Source organism: Petaurus breviceps, unplaced genomic scaffold (genome assembly GCF_028583685.1).
Source record: "Petaurus breviceps papuanus isolate PSGF00001 unplaced genomic scaffold, PetGlider_PUasm1.0 90333, whole genome shotgun sequence".
NCBI lineage: Eukaryota > Metazoa > Chordata > Mammalia > Diprotodontia > Petauridae > Petaurus > Petaurus breviceps.
Window position 1 is genome coordinate 401,771 of NW_027187220.1, and position 17,163 is coordinate 418,933.

At 42.3% G+C, this 17,163-nt stretch overlaps 1 long non-coding RNA gene across 1 annotated transcript; it reads right to left on the reverse strand.

The window, feature by feature from the left end:
* Positions 1-239: 239 nt before the first annotated feature.
* LOC138177125 (uncharacterized) lies at positions 240-16,298 on the reverse strand. The gene is made up of 3 exons (XR_011172428.1): positions 16,201-16,298; positions 7,171-7,296; positions 240-678 (listed from the first exon to the last, which is right to left on the reverse strand). It is a non-coding gene; the product is annotated as an uncharacterized lncRNA (long non-coding RNA).
* Between the last annotated feature and the right edge of the window lie 865 nt (positions 16,299-17,163).

Below are 17,163 nucleotides of genomic sequence, written 5' to 3' on the forward strand. Positions count from 1 at the left end.
AAAAAGTATCTTTGATCTGCATTCTGTCCCACTCAGCTCTTTCGATGGTGAGGGGGAAGGGAGGGGGAGGGGAGGGGGCTCTCAATGAATGATCTGAAGTATTCCAATAAAGCATAATGTGAGATTCTCAGCTGACTGAGTAGGGAGTGAGGGAGGCATGCGAGGATTGAGAAGGGATGAAAAGTCCTCTGGTTGGCATTTAAAGTCCTTCATAGACTTATAATGAAAGGTGCTGTCCATCTCCGGAGAAAGAGCTGGTGGAGCCTGAATGCAGATCAAAGATACTTTTTCTTTATGTTATTTGGAGGAAGGGGAAAATTGTGTTTTCTTTCCCAGCACGACTTACATGGATATGTGTTTCACATGATTACACATGTATAAACTATGTAAAATTGCTTGCTTTCTAAATCAGGGGGAGGGAGGAAGGGAGAGAATTTGGAACTCAAAATCTGAAAAACAAGAATGTTAAAATTGTTTTTACATGTAATTGGGAGAAAAATAAAATGAGTTGGAGAAGGAAAAAAAGAAAGTTCTTCACTTCCTGGTCCTTTCCAATGTCTCCATTTCTTTCCTCTTCCTCTCCTCCGGGTGCCCTCTGATCCAGTTCCACAGGCCTCCCGGCTTCTCCCATCTGTGATCTGCTACCACGATACGCACATCTGGATGGTCAAGTAGAAGCTGAAAGAGCCAGGACAAAGGGAAGTTTAGACAAGTGCCCACTACTGGGGAGGCTGGGTTTGGGCTCCCAAGTCCTCTAGGGTCTCGGGAGCTCATGGGGACAGAGTCATCTTGCCACTTGGTGTTTGATCTTCCATCACCATGATCCCAAATGAGGCATTTGGATGCACTCAGACTCAGCTGACAAACCAATATCAGGGATTCACAAAAGCTGTGAAAGTGCTCATATATCATCTCATCACTTTTCCAACTAGAGAAAACTGAAGCCCAGGGAAAGGAAGGAGCTCTAGGTCATGAAGCCAGTCAGGATTCTAGATTCCAGATCACTTTGGAAATCATTTTCTAGACATAGTCCACACCATCAGGGGCTGAGATCCTGGATCTCTGCTCCCACGGGGAAAGTGAGGGAGGGAGGAGACACCATAAATAATATTATATTTTTCAATAACAAGGCACTGGAGCATTAGCCCACAGGGGCCTGTGCACACAGTAAGTCTTGGGCTCTGCCTCTTCCCAGCCCAGACTAAGGTGAGATCCTTGCTATGAACACTCCACCATCTGGATGAAAGAAGGTACACGGAGCCACCAGGGCAAGGGGCTGGGCAGGCCTCAGTAGGAGCAGTGTCCTAATGCACACCCAGGCATTAGGTCTGGCCTCCAGAGTGCATATGTTTTGCAGCTTCCTCCAAGTCCCAGCTAAAATCCTGCCTTTCCCAAACCCTCCTAACTGGAGCGTCTTCCTTCCAAAGCTGTCTCCCTCTTTTGACTGTTTCCCTAGTGCTCATCACAGTGCTTGATATACAGACTCAGAGCACTGCCAGGGACATCAAGAGCTAGGTGTTGTCTTCACTATGAGTTCAGTTTTCTGTCCGATATGCAATGCTGCCCATGGAACACCGGGTAGATAGATGTGAAAGAGGTTCATAGTGCTCTACCTGGAGCCTTCAAATGGCCTATGAGTCTTCAAAAAGGCTGAGATGAAGAGAGAGGACATAAAGTTGCCCAGGGAGAGATGGAACGTCCTGGGAAACCAGCTTGACTTGAGTTTAGTTATGAGAAACTCTACAAAATGAGCTGGAGGCAGGCCTTGAAGGGACTTTGGTGATCAGATCTACAAGGGTTTAGGAACAGCACTTCAGCAGAGCCACAGAGGATAGGCTGGAGAGGGGCTAGACCAGAGATCTATCACCAAGACCAGTTACCAGAGGACCTCACTAGTCCAGGCACATAGAAATGAGAGCTTGACCAAGGCTGGTGGCTGAGTTGGGTAAGGGGGCGTATATGAGAGATATTGTCAAGGTAGAAATGAGTACAATGTTCTCCTGACTCTGCTCATTTCACTTTGCGTCAGTTCATATAAGTCTTTCCAGGTTTTTCTGAAACCAGCCTGCTTGTCACAATACCATTCCATCACAATCATATATTACAACTTGTTCAGCCATTCTCCTATTGATGAATATCCCCTCAATTTCCAAATTTTTGTCACCACAAAAAAAAGGCTGCTATGAATATTTTTGTACAAATTGGGCCTTCCCTTTGATGTCTTTAGGATACAGACTTAGTAGTGGTATTGCTGGGTCAAAGGATATGCATAGTTTTATAGCCTTTTGGATGTAGCTCCAAATTGTTCTCCAGAATGTTTGGATCAGTTCACAACTCCAACAGTGCATTACCTTCCAGTTTTTCTACATCCCCTCCAACATTTGTCATTTGCCTTTTCTGTCATGTTAGCCAATATGAGAGGTATGAGGTGGTATCCAGTTTTAATTGCATTTTTCTAATTAGTAGTAATTTAGAATATTTTTCATGTAACTATTCATAGCTTTGATTTATTCTTCTGAGAACTGCTTGTTTATATTCTTTACCATTTATTAATGGTGAATGGCTCAAATTTTTATAAATTTGGCTGTTTCCTATATATATGAGAAATGAGACCTTTATCAGAAAAAACTTTCCTTCTAATTTTGGCTGCATTAGTTTTGTTTGTGGCTTAATCTGCTTTAATGCAGTCCTATTCTGACTGGATATCTTCCTTTCATATTCAAGCCCCACTCTCTCATTTGTCGCTCTTCTACCGAGTTTTTGGAGTTTTGTTTAACTTCTTAGTTCCTTTTTCTTTCTTCCTTTTAACTCATTATCTAATTCTTTTATCTGGTTATCTAATTCTTCCCTTTTTCCCTCTTGTTTAAATAGTTAAGTAAAATCCTCTCCTCTCTTCTCACCCAGTTTTAATTTCTCCCACTAGGTCTCTTTATTTTGATATTTTTTTTATTCCATGTGGTTTGAACAAGAGTGCAAATGAGTATTAGATATGGCAACATCTATTAAAAATGTTGTTCCTAAGTTTTCATGACTCAAACAATTGTGAGCCACAGTTCTGAGTATAAAATGATACTCTAGTTCTAATACAATTTATGTGTTGAATTTTCCAGGATATCTTCAGGTATGTATTTGTAGTCTACAGCTTTTTCTCCGAGGCTTTAAAGAATAGAAAGCTTCTCGTTAATAATTCTAAACACCAAATAGCATATTTCTAGGTATCCAGTAGGTACTCCATATGCAGTGGTATATTGACTGGTTTGGGGGCATTTTGTTGCGTGATCTCCATCTATCCATAAGTTTGGGTTATTTTGGACCAATGATGATGACCTGCTCCTGAATCACTATCAGAATATGCCTCTCTGGTTCTAGAAATGATTCTTCATGCCTCAGCCATTGGTTCCACTCTCCTCTGTCACAAATTGTTGCTGCTTGCACTCATATCAGCCATCAGGCACCTTTTGGAGGTCACCGTAATTCCCTGGTCTTTGTTGTTCCTGTCATTCATGTTCCTCCAACTCAGTGGCACATACCTGGTGTCAGCCTTTACTGTGCCTTTGGAAAGTGAGCTCTGTTTGGTTCTGTTGTGTGTCACCTGCTTTCTCCTTTTTGACTGGGAAGTGTCTAATTTCTCTGTAGCTGCCCCAGAGGTCTGTCAACATTCTTAAATTATCTTTGCTCTCATTTTACTCCATTTTTTTTTTCAAAAGAGGTTTCAGAGAGAAACAAGCCTGGGACAAGTCACTGTTCTGCTATTACTCTTTTATATTGAATGTTCTGTGGGTTGTGGTACAAGCAGACAAAGTAATGGCTTTTTCCAGGTGATTCAAAGTGTTGGTGTGTGAGCTCGTACTCTCTTGGCTTAATATCATTCGAGTAGCTCCCAGGGCCACAGGGCCACTCCCCTGGTCCTGTTTCTACACCATTCTTCTCTCCTCGAAAGCTTTTCACTACATGTAGTGTAGTGTAGAGCTTATGGGCACTGAGGATGGTAACTATAATTACAAACATTGCTCTCCCAACAATATGTCTGGGAGATGATGGGTAACAGTTCAGTCTGTGATAATGGTCCAGTTCCAGTACAATGTATTGGTTGATAGCTCCAAGATATTTTAAAGTCTATATTTATACATTAGGATTGATTTTCTATTAATCTACGAATGGTAGTGAGCGTCCACTATATAATCCTAGCCCCCAGGTTATTTCTTGCATAGTATTCAGTACGCACTAAATGTTTACAACCATTGGCCTGATGTTGCCAAGTTACCGTATCTTTTCATGATCAGCATCAATTGCTAAATTTGGGCTCCTGAAGGATAACCTCTCTGTGTTTCTGCTGTTGATGACCTGGTCCTGAATTGCTATTATAAATCCCTCCATTTCCACAAACAATCTGCACCACTTAGCTACTTGCTGGAAATGTCTTTGTTGACATATTGTTGGCTAAGGTCTCACAGATGTCACCTATGAAAGGCCCTCTTAATTCAGTAAGCATTTCTGTGCTAATCCCTAGGGATACAAATAATTTTGGAGGTGGCTCCATGGCCAGCACTCTCTTGGTTCAGGTTGGGTGGTTTATGTGACCCTAACATAGCAAGGACACGATGACCCCTGGCTTCTCTGGTCATCAGGACATGGTGACTTGTATGGTCTTTAGCAATCCATCAAGCTGGAGGTTCCCAACAGCCCAGGTCCATAGATGACCAGGAAGCTTTGTCAAAGAAACAGGAGCCAACGAGGTCCTCACATGGCTTTGTCTCCTTTTACGGGGCACAAGGGGGAAGGAAAAGGTGTAGGCTTAGTCCATGTTGTGGGGAAACGCTAATAGATATTAGTCTTGTCACATAAGCAAAAGGAAAGAGAGGCCCTGCCCTCAATGACCTTACATTAGGGAACACTGCTTTGGCCCTCCCCTACTCCCTACAGACCAGGTGTGTTACATTTGACCCCTCCCCCTGGGCTTTCCAGCATTCAGAAGGGGCTTGAGAGGGTGGGTGCTGGTTACTTCCATTGACTCTGATTATGTTCCCCTAGAATTTTAGGGGTCCAATAACCCTAGGTCCATTTTAACCAGTAACAGTCAGATGAACTTTTACAGAGGAATATTTGCTTCAAAGCATAGCACCAACAAGCATACAAACATTCCCCTTCCCCAACAGCTGGGGACAGGGCATAATCTCCCCCAGCTAAAGGCTACTAGATGACACAGTGGATAGATCACCAGAGCTGAAGTCAGGAAGACCTGAGTTCAAATTTACTCTTAGATACTTCCTAGCTGTATGACCCTGAGCAAGTCACGTAACTTCTATCTGCCTCCATTTTCTCAACTGTAAAATGGAGATAAGAATAGCATCTACCTCCCAGGTGTTATGAGGATCCTATTGTGAGGATCAAATGAGCAAATGTTTGTAAAGCGCTTAGCACAGAGTAAAGGGAGCCAGGTTAGGTTCATAGCTTAGCTCAGTTAAGCCTGCTTTCCTAGGGAATTCCTGCAGGCCTGGCTATACCCTCTGGCCTGGAATCCTGGTTCCAAGATTCCTCCAGTGACTCGAGGTTCCACATCCAGGACTCCACCCCCGACCCCCACACCTAGACTAGTCCTAGTACAAATGAAATAGACCAAAATCGAAGCCCTGTCTCCAGGGCCCACGGGCCACAGGAGCTCTTTCCCCCACCCAAGTTAGTCTGGATGAAGAAGACAGTCACTCCTTGACAATATCTGAAAGGGAGAGTAACTATGCCTTAGGAGGTAAATTTAAAGCCACTGAAAAGAAGCTGTTGGGTGAACACACAAAAGAAGGCCCCTGATACCTCCCACATGGACACCTCCATCTTGGGTGATCTGGGCATGCACCAAAGTCTCATTAGCACAATAAGGGGAGGAAGGAGGATGAGGGAGAAAGAAGTCCAGAGAGTCAGCATCAGAGCCCAGAGAAGAATGAAAGAAAGAGTGGTGAACAGGACCAGCCTGGGCCCTTTCCTTCAAATAGAGGTTTTCAACTGACCAACCACAGGAAGGGATCAGAGGGGTGAAAAGGCCACTTATTGTAGAGAAAGTCACAAGAGGCAGGCAGGGAGACATTTTCTAGGATTCATCCAGAGACGAACCACCTTTATTCAATAAAGCCCATGGGGAGTATTCCTGTTGAGCGCATATCAACTTCTTTAGCATGCCTACTTGTTCCAAAAATATTTCTATAGGGGTTTGATCCATTTTGTATGCCTAAAAAAAATCTGTTGATGTGGCAAGCCTGTTTTTGAAGTGCCTGATGATGGGGAACGAAAGTGCCCTGCTCCCAGCCCCGGAGTAAGCACAGATCATTCAGCAAATGGCGGGCTATGGAAAAGTAGATAACTGCAAACTATCCAGGACCCATCTCCACAATGACTGCTTTTACCCACCATGGATAACACAAACCAGTGAATTTTAAAAAGCATAAAAATAAGGGAATAATACGGTGGGGAGCTTTAGGGGGAAAGAAAATGGGTTCTGTTTTGAATATGTTGGGTTTTAGAAATCTACTGGACATCCAGTCCAACTACAAATCCATTAAAATGGAAACTTGGGGATGAGCAGAGAGTTTTGAGCAGGAAAGGTAGATGGAAGACTCATCAGCATAGAGATGGTCCATGGGAGCATAGGAGATCACCAAGGGAAGTGGCATAAGGGGAGAAGAGATCATTGGGGACTTTGGAGAGAGCAGTTTCTGTGGAATAATGAGGTCTGAAGCCACACTGTAACGGGTTAAGAAGAGAGTGACAGGACAGGAAGTAGAGGCACTTGTAGACTGGTTTTTCAAGGAGTTCCTCCACAAAGGGCAAACGAGATACATATAGGTAATAGCAGAAACGGAAGGGTCAAGTGAGGAGTTTTTCAGGATGGAGGAGACATGGTGTAAAGCCATGCCACACAGCTTTCCAGAGGACTGCTGCTGTGAACAGCTTCAAGGTTCTGATTACATAGTATAGCGAACTCTATTTATTCAGCAGTAAACTAATGCAAAACATTCACAGAAACCAAAGTACAGTATTCACAATGTTATGCCATAACAACTTATCACTAAAATAGCCACATAGTTTTCACCAAAGTGGTCACATAATTTTAAGCAAAATACAATCATTTACTAACTCAATTATTTTGTAAGTCCTTAATTCAGTCATCCTCACTGTCACCTGGGTTCAAAGGCAGGCAGCTCCCAGTTCCTTCTCCAGCTCCTTGTCCAGTTCTTCATCCAGTTCCCACTCCATATTGAAGTTCACAGTGTCCAGTCCGCCTCAAGTCCTTCACAGTTCCTGTTTCTGGGAAGAAAAAGCTTGACAGAGCCTCAATAATATTCATGCACATTGCTGGTACCATCATCAATTCACTATCTGTCTGTGAAATTAACTCAGACCAGCCAACAAGGTCTGGGAACTCAACACAAATCATCAACGTAGAAATCAACACAGACCCACAAACAAGATCCAAGAGGTCAGCACAAATCATCAGTACAGTCCCAGGACCTCCAAAGCCCTCCTCCAGGATTTCTGTAAACAGACAACCAGAAAATCCTCTTTCAGGGCTTCCAGGAAGGTCCCAGGGCTTCTGTACAAAGTATCACAAACAAACATCAACTCAGACAGAGCAGACAGAGTGCCGGGATACCACAAATTATATATGGTCATTAGCTCCTCCCCTTCCTGTTATATCAGCAACAGGAGTTCACAGGTTCTAGGGTTACAACTTGTGGGGTTCACAAGTTCTGCTTCTCAATCATGGGCAAGGCTCAGAAGAAACTTGAACTGAAACAAGGTGTGAACTACTTCTTTGCTTGCCATTACACATGGGCATGTTTGCAGGTGGCAGGGAAGGAGCCAGGTTCCAGGGAGAGGGTGAAGATAAGTGAAGGAGTGGGGATGGCAGAAGGGGAGATCTGCTAGAAGAGATGGGATGGAAGAGGATCCCGTATGCAGCTGGAAGGGTTGGTCTCGGTCAGGAGTAAGGCCACCTCTTCACAGGAGATGGGGTGAAGGAGGAGACAGTGGGGGAAGGCACCTGAGTGATGGGAGATGAGAAAGATGGGAGGAGAGGCAGCTCACGATGAATGGCCTCCCTTTTTTCTGTACAATCTGAGGCAAAGTTCTCAGCTGACAGAGTGGAGGGAGAGGGAGCCACATCAAGGCTGCTTCCTGGGAACTGAGAGAACATAAACAACCAGTCCTACTTCCAGCCCAGCCCTCACAGCCATCACCAGGGAGGGGCTCCCTGAGGAGAAAGGGCCAGCCATTCCCACGAACTGCCTACCACCTGCCACCCACAGGGCAGCAATGCTGGAGACAGGAAGACCTCAGCTCACATCCACCAGACACTAGCTGGATGACCTTGGGTAAGTCACTTTACCTCTGTCTGCCTCAGTTCCCTCACCTGTAAAATGGATTGTTGTAAGGATTCAGTGAGATGATGTTTGTAAAGCACTCATCCTCATCCTCGTCGTTGTTGTACAGGAGACCCCCTTGGCTCCCCCCACTCTACGTGCTGTGAGCCCCACCCCCAATTCCCTTAAGTACAGCTGCTATCTCCCCTCGAGGGAAGAGCCTCAGCATAGTCCAGCACATAGCAGATGACTAGTCAGTGCGGCCATCCCTCAGAGCCTCTTCTTGACTGCCCATTAGCACAGATCTAAGGGCACATTCGATAGACTTCCCTCCAAGTACAGACCAGCTCATCAATGGCTGCCCACTCCTTGGGTCTCGTCATATGGTTCTACAGCCACTGGAACGTCCAGTCTCATTTGGCCTAAGAGACTCTGGAATAATTACAGTCACAAGAACTAGCAATGACCAACATTTCTCAGGCATCGACTATGTCCTTGGACCTTAACATCCATCTCCCTTCTGCCCATCCACCCATTAGCACCATTTCCTAGCCCCTTCTCACCCTGGACATTCACTGGAGCCTTGTGTCCTTTCCTCCTTGGAACATTCCTCCACCCTGCAGTCCCCTTCTCCCATACCTTCGCACAGGTACCCCCTGCCCCTTACCCTCCCTTCCTTTTCAGTTCTCCTTTCTGTTACAATGGAAGCTCCTCAATGAGGGCAGAGGCTGACTTTGCATCCCCAGCACTTAGCATAGGGACCCTTAACATATGATTACCTAGTAGAGATTTCTTTATGATTGCTTTCATTCCCTTTCCAGATGGCCACCAGCCATCTCTTCCTAGACCCCAGAGTGTTTCTAAGAGTCCAAGTCAAAGTCAAATTTGTTGGTCTCTTAGCTACACTCATCTCTTTTCTGAAATTTGGGACATCTGCCCTTCTCCAGATCCATTCTCCCTGCTCTTTTAAAGACCAATGCCAAGGATTCCACAATCACTATCAGTTCAGTCCTAATGTACCCTGAGCTGTAGAGCACATCTGGCATCTGGGCCAGACAACTTGAATTTATCCAAAGCATCCTGACATCTTGAGTGTCCACTCCATATTAGCCCACGTAATCCATGAAGAAAGGAATGAATAAATGACTCTGTGAATGAATAAATAAATGAAGGAATGAGTAAGTGAATCAATCAATTAAAGGAAGACTAAGTGAAGTGAAAGCAGAAAGAAGAGGGAGAAAAGAACTAAATGCCTGCTACTAGGATCTCTCAGAACATGGTGAAACACTAGCAAGGACCTGCACATTGAAGGACACACCCTGAGGGACAAGTGGATAACCATAACTCAGGCAAAGTGCTTAGAAATGGGAGTGAAACAGAGGCCCAGGAACTGTTCTCCCAACAGTCGAAGTTAACAAGTTTTCACTTCCTTATGGAGAGGCCACTTCTTCCCCTTGGCCTCATTACCCAAGGATCCAAGGGGAGAATCCTCAAACCCACATAGGGACTTGTTAGACAGAGCCCATTAGTCAACACTCATTAGGATGACAAGCCAAGACCTCTATTCCCATAGAGCCTCCCCATCTACTAGTGGGTCCTATCCCTATGTGCCAGACCTCAGAAGCAATAGTGAAGCAAAACTTTGCCATCTCTTTGGTCTTTTCCCTGTGGCCTGAATCAATAAACTTGCAGTCAAGGATTTAGTCTCCATATCTACCCCTGGCTTGGGTTCCATCTTTAAAGGTTCCATATGGAGCCCTCTCTTGGAATCCTGTGTCAGACACTTGCTGACCATGTGACTGTAGCCAAGTCCTTTGGCTTCTCACCCTTTGATTCTGTTTGTCTACATACTTCCCACTCCACAGAACTATCAGAAGGCAAGTGTCTTATAAACCTTAGAATAGTGAATAAATATGACATCATTATTCCCTCCTGACCCTAAAATTCTGAAACCCAATAGATGGCCAAAAGGATCCTTATGAGATAAGGATGGGAAGGAGATCAGATCTTCAATTGCCAGGCTAGAGGAACCTAGACTTTAACATGGGAAGAAGGAGGAATATGAAGGAGATTCTGTAGTTGGGAGAGGGACATAGTCTGAGAGGGGAGGACAGGAAGCAGAGCAAAAGAGAGACAGAGCAACAAAGACAGAGACAGAAAGAGAGAGATACAGAGAGAAGAGATAATGATACAACAGGATCCATAAAAAAATTTACTGAAGGAAAAAAACTCCTTAAAAGTAGAATTGGTCAGGCAGAGTAGAAACATGACCTCCCCAGGGCTCCGGCTTCCACCTTCCCCAATCCATGTTAAAAGGGGACTCTAAACAAACTTTGGAGCTGCAGAACCCACAAAATGACACAGAGAAGCTAACCTCCCCCTGAGGACAGCCCAGCAGGCCAGCAGGAATTGGCCACCACAGTGCTCTGGGAGCCCAGCCCAACCCCACTCCAAGGCTTTAGCCCCAGGGCGGGCCTGACCACCTGCGGCCGGAGGGACTCCAGAATAGCAACAGCTGTGGCCCTTTCCAGATTTATCAACACATAGATGTGAAGGAAAAAGTGAGAGGTCAGTGCAGTCTGGACTTTGGGACCCAGTAAGTGGGAGTGCGTGGCTTTTGCCCCCAGGGCGAGAAGCCGCTAAGACACTGGCACAGCCAGCCAGCGCCACGGGGCAGCTTCAGCTCCTGGCCTGCAGTGTAGGGGGACCAAGCATCAGTCTGAGGGGTAATCGTTCTTGCTTTAACCTTCTTGGATCTGGATTGCAGTCTAGGGTGGAGGTCCTGGAGAGTGTGTCCAGCTAGCCAGAGCGTGTGGAAACCTCAGAGAGGGCACCCATGTAATACCTCCGGCAGCTGAGAAAACCCCAGCATTTGGGACGAAAGCTCCCCTGTCTGTTGGCAGAGTCCTAATGTGGCAAAAAGCCCAGGTGTGAAGTGACTGAGGGGCAACATAACCAGGTAAAAGAAACAAAGCAGACAGAAGATTCCAACATTAGACTCCTATTTTGGGGACAAAAAGGAGCAAAGCATAGAACAGGAGGAAGACAGTGAAGTCAGAACTCCTGCACTAAAAGCTTCAAAGGAAAATAAGAGCTGGTTACAGGCCACAGAGGACCTTAAGAAGCAGAAAAGAGAAGTGGAGGAAAAATTGGGAAGAGAAATGAGAACGATGCAAGAAAATTATGAAATGAGAGTCAACAGCCTGACTGAGGAAAATAACACCTTGAAAAATAAACTAACTCAAATGGCAAAAGAGTCTCAAAAAGGTAATGAGGAGAAGGCCTTAAAAAACTGAACTTGCCAGATGGAAAAAGAATCACAAAAGCTCAATGAGGAGAACCATTGCTTCAGAATTAGATTGGAGCAAATGGAAGCTAATGACTTTGAGACATCAAACAATAAAATCAAAAGAATAAAATGTAAAATATCTCACTGGAGAAACAACTGACCTGGAAATGGATCCAGGAGGGATAATTTAAGAATTATTATACTACCTGAAAGCCATGATCAAAAAAAAGAGCCTAGATATCATCTTTTAAGAAATTATTGGGGCGGCTAGGTGGCACAGTGAATAGAGTAAGGCCCTGGAGTAAGGAGGACCTGAGTTCAAATCCAGCCTCAGACACTTAACACAAAACTAGCTGAGTGACCTTGGGCAAGTCACTTAATCCCAATTGCCCTACCTTCCCCCCTCCAAAAAGTAAAAAAAGAAAAAAAGAAATTATCAATGTAGAACCAGACAGCAGAATAGACATTGAAAGAATGCTTGATCACCTCCTGAAAGAGATACAAAATGAAAACTCCCAGGAATATTATAGCCAAATTTCAGAGCTCCCGGGTCAAGTAGAAAATATTGCAAGGAGCCAAAAAGAAACAATTCAAATATCAAGGAGCAACAATTAGGATAACACAAGGTTTAGCCATTTCTACCTTAAAGGATCAGAGGGCTTGTAATATAATATTCTGGAGAGCAAAAGAGCTAGGATTACAAGCAAGAATCACCTACCCAGAAAAACTGAGTATAATCCTTCAGTAGGGAAAATGGATATTCAATGAAATAGACAACTTCAAAGACCAATACTGAAGAGAAGCATAAAAAGGTAAACAGGAAAGAGAAATCATAAGGGATTCAATAAGGTAAACTGTTTACATCCTACATGGGAAAATGATGCTTGTAACTTCTGAAAACTTCCTCATTATTATGACAGTTAGAAAGAGTATACATAGACAGAGGATGTAAGTATGGAGTGATTATCTTTAAAAAATAAAATTAAGAGGAGAGAAAGAATGCTCTGGGAGTAGGGGAAAGGGAGCTGTAGAATGTGGTAAATTATATGACATAAGAGACTGGAAAGAGATTTTACAATGGAGGGGATAATATGGGGAAATGGGGTGGGAGAGGAGGGTGGGGAGTGTGTGAACCTTACTCTCATCATAATTGGCTCAAAGAGGAGATAACATACACACTCAGTTGAGTGTAGAAATCTATCTTACCCTACAGGAAAGTAGGAGGGGAAGGAGATAAGAGAAGGGAGGGCAAATTGGGATAGGTAAAAGTCAGAAGCAAAATACTTTTGAGAGTAGACAAGGTGAAAGGAGAGAGTGGAATAAATGGGGGAAAATAGGATGGAGGAATAGATGTAGTAATCATTACTATGAGAGAAAAAAATTACAGCTAGTTTCTCTGATAAAGACTCCATTTCTCAAATATATATAAAACTAAATCAAATTTATTGAAATAAGAGGAGTAGAATATTAACAGAATAGAATTAGAATCCCCAGTAGCAAAGAAGCAAAAGAGAGAATAGTGGAAATTAAAATACATGGAAGTGAAGGACAATCTGGGAGAAGAGAAGCAAAAAACAATAATGTTAAAAGAACACATGATTTCTACACAAGCAAAACGCATTGATCTTTAAGACAGGATATGTAGACACAACTTAAGCATTATAGGCTTCCCAGAAAAACATGACAAGTCCAAAAACCTGAACATCATAATGCAAAAAAATAATACAGGAAAACTTCCCAGAACTTCTGAACACAGAAAAGACAGCACCTGTTGAAAGAATCCACAGATTGCCTCTAGAAGAAAAAAGAAAAGAAAAGAAATCATGCTTCAAACTCCAAGACACAGAGTGGCTGAATTTAATTATTCCAATGGCAAATAACAAATTCTACAAGCAACCAAGAGAAAGACTTTCAGATAAAAATAACACAAGACTGACTATTCTACACCCACCAGACACCACAAAAGGGAGTGGAATAATATATTTCAAAAAGGAAAGGAGCTCAAAATCAACCCAAAATGATATCCTGCAAACCTGACCTGAATTATTCATGGAAAAGACAGACATTAAATAAAAGAGAGGTATTTCAAGCATTCCTTCAGAGAAAAAGAGCAGAGATGAGTAAGTAGAATATTTGTTTTACAATCACCCCAAACAACAAAAAGACAAGAAAGGTGAATAAACAGAACCACTAAGGAAAATATAACAAAATAAATTGTTCCATCTCTAGAGACTGTGAAAAGAAAATAAACATGAAGAGAAAGAAATTCTTAAGGAACAATTCATTAAAAGACTTCTTTCTAAAAGTACATGAAGGGATAAAGATAAACATGGAATTTAAAGAAACCGAACAAGTGTCAGTAGAGTAGCAAGCCGGAAATCCCATTAACTAAATCTTGCAGGTGAATTCACAAATTGCAAAATTGGAGTTCTCTTCCCTCTGTTGGTAACCATGGATTGAATTAGCATTAATTGCATATTCTCCTCTATCTTTCACCTTCCCTCTCCTCTTTCATGTACAATGGGATGGAACAACTTAGGATAGAGTTCAATTTTCTACCATGGGCAATCCTTCTCTCCCCTCAATAACTTATACTTCTAAGAGCAAAGCATGCCAGGTAAAAAGGTTTAGGGGTAAGATCTCACAAGGCAATAACACAGAAGAAGAAACTCTAACTCTGTTCTTTAGGAGCTTTAATTCTCTGAGAAAAACAGAGAACAAGCGAGTATAAAACCTATTAATCCAAGTATAGAATAGACATCAAGAGAAGGGAATTAGTGAGGTGACCAAGGTAAAGAAATCTTTTTAAAAAGGTACAAAAAGAAAAAAAATCAGAGGAAAAGAGGGAGAGATTTTTGAATTAACTATTAAACTGAGAGGGGTGAAATAAGAGGAAGGAATTAGATAACTAAATAAAAGGAAGAAACAAAATGGAATCAAGAAGTTAAGTGAAACTCCCAAAAACTAGGAAAAAGGCTAACAAGGGGCAAAGAAAAAGAGCCTGTAGGGATAGGCTTGTGGTATATATGATGGAAAAGGAGGAAAATATAACCCTAACTCTGACAACTTTATGCTTTGGGGGATTTTTTGCTTTTTGGAGGGGGGGGAGGGCAGGGCAATTGGGGTTAAGTGACTTGCCCAAGGTCACATGGCTAGTAAGTATTAAGTGTCTGAGGTCACATTTGAACTCAGGTCCTCCTGACTCCAGGGCCAGTACTCTATTCACTGTGCCACCTAGCCACCCCTAACAACTTTAAATGTGAATGGATCAAGCAATTCAATAAGACAAAAGAGAGTGATCGATTGGATAAGAAAACAAAATCCCACAATTTGTTGCTACAAGAGACACATCTGAAATCAAAGACATTTCACAAAATAAAAATGAGGAATTGAAACAAAATTCTAAACATTAGGAGAATCCGAAAAAGCAGGAGTTGCAATCATACTATCGGCCAAAGTAAAAAAAAAAAAAATACAACATAAACTGAGATAAACGAGGAAACTACATTATGCTGAAAAGAGCCATGGGCAAAAATTGACGTGCAATTTCAGTATTAAAGTTACATGTTCCAAATGGCAGAGTATCTGCATTCTGATGGAGAAAAAATATTAATACTAATAATGTACTCTGTGATGTAGGCACAAATCTGCCAGGAACCATTTTATTTGACTTTATATCAATGTATATTCAAGCAATTTCTAGCTTAAAGAGACAGACAGAAGAAAGAGAGAGAGAAAAAAACTGGCATAGTCCTTCATACTTTCTGACATGACTCTTACCCAAGATGATTTAAGGTAACATTTATAGGAACCTTGAACAAAGAAAAGGTCATAATAAGTTCTGAGCTAGTATTCCAGAATAATGACTGTTCAGTTCCTTCCTGGACAACTCTCCTTAAGGATTGAGAAGAGCTCCTTCCTGTGATCAATATATTACTCTTGAATGCAAAAGATGACACAACCTTTAAGTGGGTCATGATACCAGTCACTTCAGGTGGGTACAGAGGCAATGATCTTATCTAGACAACAATTAAGTCTAGTTATCGCCATTGATCCATTTCCCCAAGAAAGGCCTCAGCTTCTGTTCTATCCCCTTTCCTAAAGGGAAAAGTTTGGAAAGGGTTTTAAACTGGAGAAACATCATTTGTTAATATTTCCAGAGGCTTTTAATATGCTTCCATGATTCATTAAGGAAAAAGTAACTGAATTGCAAGAAGAAATGATTAAAACAAAAATAATAGGAAATTAATATCCCTCTCTGAGTTTATTTAACATAAAGAGAAGCAAAAGGGAAACCGTTGAATTGAATAAAGTATTGAGAAAATTAGGGCTAAAAGAAGTCACATTTCAGAATGGGAACCCTGAAGATATACATATTGTTCAGTACTCCATGCAACTTCTACAAAAATTGATTGTGTTAGAGGGCACAGAAATATTTCAAATAAATGTAAAAAGGCAGAAATACTGTACAGAACCACATGAGTTCCAAGCGCTTCTTGTCCCTGGGGAAATCAGGAACTGCCTCGGGGCCTCTTGGTTCCAAGGCCACTCTGTACTCACTGGAGATAAGGAAGTGCTCAGGGCCACAGTCCAGTTGCTGGCTCACAGGGAAGTCTCCTACAAGACCGCTTGCTTGATGAGCAACAGCTGACATGACTGGGGCCCTGAGGGTGGCCTCCGAATTGGTTCACACTCCCGTGCATGAGGAGATCATGCTTCAATCATGCTCTCTTTAAGGTATATAAGGAGGCAGCTTTTTTTCCTGCTCACCCCTGACCTGTTGGAATAAACTACAAGTTAATTCTCTCTCTCTTGTCTCTGGTCTCTTCATTCCCTGTTGGCCCTTAGGTTAGTAAAGTTAGCTGCCGCTTACAAAATACAAAACACATTCTTTATATACCATAACTTACCAAAAATAGTAATCAGTTCAGCGATCACAAACAAAAGACAGAACCAAGTGGACACTTAATAATGAAATCCTAAATTACTGAGTAAAATAATAAATCATAGAAATAATTATTATGTGAAATACAAGGTTAATGATAAAACAAAATCCCCAAAATTTCTGGGATGCAGCTAAAGCAGCCCTCAGGAGAGAAATTATATCCATAAAACATATATTAACAAAATAGAAAAGGACAGAATTGATGAACTAAATGTACATTTAAGAAATTAAAAACCCAACAAATAAACCCCAAATAAGCACAGAAGAGGAAACCCTGAAAATTAGAGGGGAAATAAATAAACTAGAAACTAAGAAGACTACACAAATGATCAAAAGATTATTATCAGAATCTTCTATGCACAGCTATATATCAACAAGACCAAGAACATAAAGGAAACAGAGGAATGCCTTTAAAAGTATAAAATACTCAAACTAACAGAACACCAGATAGAGATGTCAAATAATCTCATCTCAGAAAAAAAAATACAAAAGTAGCTATAAAGGAACTACAGGGGCGGCCAGGTAGCACAGCGAGTAAGAGCACCGGCTCCCATGTCGGGATGACCTGGAGATTGAAT